Genomic DNA, 4,139 nt, shown 5'->3' with positions numbered 1-4,139 from the left:
TATAATACCGAGGCAGCATCACAGACATCAACGTGTGCTACTGTGGGTGAGGATGTGATAATTATAATACAGAGGCAGCATCACAGACAGCAACGTGAGCTACTGTGGGTGAGGATGTGATCATTATAATACAGAGGCAGCATCACAGACAGCAACGTGTGCTACTGTGGGTGAGGATGTGATCATTATAATACAGAGGCAGCATCACAGACAGCAACGTGAGCTACTGTGGGTGAGGATGTAATCATTATAATATAGAGGCAGCATCACAGACAGCAACGTGAGCTACTGTGGGTGAGGATGTGATCATTATAATACAGAGGCAGCATCACAGACAGCAACGTGAGCTACTGTGGGTGAGGATGTGATCATTATAGTACAGAGGATAGGGGGGTCTGTTAATACATGCGTAATTAACCTAATGCCTACAAGGTCTTATTCATTTAATGCGTCTATTAAAGCACTATAAAACTCTTTGTAGTGAGAGCTTTTTTACTTTCTTGTTCGGTCTAAACGGCACAAAAATAACCAGCATGAGCACAGACAGAAGGATGAAGCTGCTTACATAGTGATTCTGTTAGAAGAAGTTGGATTATTCATCCAGTAACCTTGAATCCATTACTGTCACTGAAGGTGTGGAGAATTGGTGTAAAAAACTAGTAAAAGCTGAATGTTAATACATTTCTCCTTTGATATGGTTTTAAATCTACCACAGAAGTATACATCCTAATTGGCATGGTGAATCTTAATGAGGAAGGATAGAGAATCTTACAGGGAAACTCAAAACTCATTTGAAATCTTTTCATCCATAGATGTTGTTTCCTTCCTCTGGTACAGGGCCAGAAGTGGATCTGGGACAGTCTGTATCAGCTCTCCTCATGGTCCCTCCAGACGGACTGGAACAAGGGTTCTGGAACAGAAATGGACGACACTCTTCCATCCCAACAGTCTGTCTAGCTGACTGTTTATTGAAGGCAGTGCCCAGTGTCCCTCCTCTCTCTAGTGTCCCTCCTCTCTCTAGTTTCACTCCTCTCTCTAGTGTCTCTCCTCTCTCTAGTGTCTCTCCTCTCTCTAGTGTCTCTCCTCTGCTAGTGTCTCTCCTCTCTCTAGTGTCCCTCCTCTCTCTAGTGTCCCTCCTCTCTCTAGTGTCTCTCCTCTCTCTAGTGTCTCCCCTCCTCTCTCTAGTGTCCCTCCTCTCTCTAGTGTCTCTCCTCTCTCTAGTGTCCCTCCTCTCTCTAGTGTCTCTCCTCTCTCTAGTTTCCCTCCTCTCTCTAGTGTCTCTCCTCTCTCTAGTTTCACTCCTCTCTCTAGTGTCTCTCCTCTCTCTAGTGTCTCTCCTCTCTCTAGTGTCTCTCCTCTCTCTAGTGTCTCTCCTCTCTCTAGTGTCTCCCCTCCTCTCTCTAGTGTCCCTCCTCTCTCTAGTGTCTCTCCTCTCTCTAGTGTCTCCCTCCTCTCTCTAGTGTCCCTCCTCTCTCTAGTGTCTCTCCTCTCTCTAGTGTCTCTCCTCTCTCTAGTGTCTCTCCTCTCTCTAGTGTCCCTCCTCTCTAGTGTCTCTCCTCTCTCTAGTGTCTCTCCTCTCTCTAGTCTCTCCTCTCTCTAGTGTCTCTCCTCTCTCTAGTGTCTCCCTCTCTCTCTCTAGTGTCTCCTCGGTCCCCTCTCTCTAGTGTCTCTCCTCTCTCTAGTGTCTCTCCTCTCTCTAGTGTCCCTCCTCTCTCTAGTGTCTCTCCTCTCTCTAGTGTCTCTCCTCTCTCTAGTGTCCCTCCTCTCTCTAGTGTCTCTCCTCTCTCTAGTGTCTCTCCTCTCTCTAGTGTCTCTCCTCTCTCTAGTGTCTCTCCTCTCTCTAGTGTCCCTCCTCTCTCTAGTGTCTCTCCTCTCTCTAGTGTCTCCCCTCCTCTCTCTAGTGTCCCTCCTCTCTCTAGTGTCCCTCCTCTCTCTAGTGTCTCTCCTCTCTCTAGTGTCTCTCCTCTCTCTAGTGTCTCTCCTCTCTCTAGTGTCTCTCCTCTCTCTAGTGTCTCTCCTCTCTCTAGTGTCTCTCCCTCTCTCTAGTGTCTCTCCTCTCTCTAGTGTCTCTCTCTCCTCTCTCTAGTGTCTCTCCTCTCTCTAGTGTCCCTCCTCTCTCTAGTGTCTCCTCCTCTCTCTAGTGTCTCTCCTCTCTCTAGTGTCTCTCCTCTCTCTAGTGTCCCTCCTCTCTCTAGTGTCTCTCCTCTCTCTAGTGTCTCTCCTCTCTCTAGTGTCTCTCCTCTCTCTAGTGTCTCTCCTCTCTCTAGTGTCTCTCCTCTCTCTAGTGTCTCTCCTCTCTCTAGTGTCTCTCCTCTCTCTAGTGTCTCTCCTCTCTCTAGTGTCTCTCCTCTCTCTAGTGTCTCTCCTCTCTCTAGTGTCTCTCCTCTCTCTAGTGTCTCTCCTCTCTCTAGTGTCTCTCCTCTCTCTAGTGTCTCTCCTCTCTCTAGTGTCTCCCCTCCTCTCTCTAGTGTCTCTCCTCTCTCTAGTGTCCCTCCTCTCTCTAGTGTCTCTCCTCTCTCTAGTGTCCCTCCTCTCTCTAGTGTCTCCCTCCTCTCTCTAGTGTCTCTCCTCTCTCTAGTGTCTCTCCTCTCTCTTAGTGTCTCCCTCCTCTCTCTAGTGTCTCTCCTCTCTCTAGTGTCTCTCTTCTAGTGTCTCTCCTCTCTCTAGTGTCTCTCCTCTCTCTAGTGTCTCCCCTCCTCTCTCTAGTGTCTCTCCTCTCTCTAGTGTCCCTCCTCTCTCTAGTGTCTCTCCTCTCTCTAGTGTCTCTCCTCTCTCTAGTGTCTCTCTCCTCTCTCTAGTGTCTCTCCTCTCTCTAGTGTCTCTCCTCTCTCTAGTGTCTCTCCTCTCTCTAGTGTCTCTCCTCTCTCTAGTGTCCCTCCTCTCTCTAGTGTCTCTCCTCTCTCTAGTGTCCCTCCTCTCTCTAGTGTCTCTCCTCTCTCTAGTGTCTCTCCTCTCTCTAGTGTCTCTCCTCTCTCTAGTGTCTCTCCTCTCTCTAGTGTCTCTCCTCTCTCTAGTGTCTCTCCTCTCTCTAGTGTCTCTCCTCTCTCTAGTGTCTCTCCTCTCTCTAGTGTCCTCTCCTCTCTAGTGTCTCTCCTCTCTCTAGTGTCTCCCCTCCTCTCTCTAGTGTCCCTCCTCTCTCTAGTGTCTCTCCTCTCTCTAGTGTCTCTCCTCTCTCTAGTGTCCCCTCCTCTCTCTAGTGTCTCCTCCTCTCTCTAGTGTCTCTCCTCTCTCTAGTGTCTCTCTCTCTCTCTAGTGTCTCTCCTCTCTCTAGTGTCTCTCCTCTCTCTAGTGTCTCTCCTCTCTCTAGTGTCTCTCCTCTCTCTAGTGTCTCTCCTCTCTCTAGTGTCTCTCCTCTCTCTAGTGTCTCTCCTCTCTCTAGTGTCTCTCCTCTCTCTAGTGTCTCTCCTCTCTCTAGTGTCTCTCCTCTCTCTAGTGTCTCTCCTCTCTAGTGTCTCTCCTCTCTCTAGTGTCTCTCCTCTCTCTAGTGTCTCTCCTCTCTCTAGTGTCTCTCCTCTCTCTAGTGTCCCTCCTCTCTAGTGTCTCTCCTCTCTCTAGTGTCTCTCCTCTCTCTAGTGTCTCTCCTCTCTCTAGTGTCCCTCCTCTCTCTAGTGTCTCTCCTCTCTCTAGTGTCTCCCCTCCTCTCTCTAGTGTCTCTCCTCTCTCTAGTGTCTCTCCTCTCTCTAGTGTCTCTCCTCTCTCTAGTGTCTCTCCTCTCTCTAGTGTCTCTCCTCTCTCTAGTGTCCTCTCCTCTCTCTAGTGTCTCTCCTCTCTCTAGTGTCTCTCCTCTCTCTAGTGTCTCTCCTCTCTCTAGTGTCTCTCCTCTCTCTAGTGTCTCTCCTCTCTCTAGTGTCTCTCCTCTCTCTAGTGTCTCCCTCCTCTCTCTAGTGTCTCTCCCTCTCTCTAGTGTCTCTCCTCTCTCTAGTGTCTCTCCTCTCTCTAGTGTCTCTCCTCTCTCTAGTGTCTCTCCTCTCTCTAGTGTCTCTCCTCTCTCTAGTGTCTCTCCTCTCTCTAGTGTCCCTCCTCTCTCTAGTGTCCCTCCTCTCTCTAGTGTCTCCCCTCCTCTCTCTAGTGTCCCTCCTCTCTCTAGTGTCTCTCCTCTCTCTAGTGTCTCTCCTCTCTCTAGTGTCTCTCCTCTCTCT

Source organism: Coregonus clupeaformis, chromosome 17 (assembly GCF_020615455.1).
Source record: "Coregonus clupeaformis isolate EN_2021a chromosome 17, ASM2061545v1, whole genome shotgun sequence".
Lineage (NCBI taxonomy): Eukaryota > Metazoa > Chordata > Actinopteri > Salmoniformes > Salmonidae > Coregonus > Coregonus clupeaformis.
This window is presented reverse-complemented; position numbering follows the sequence as displayed.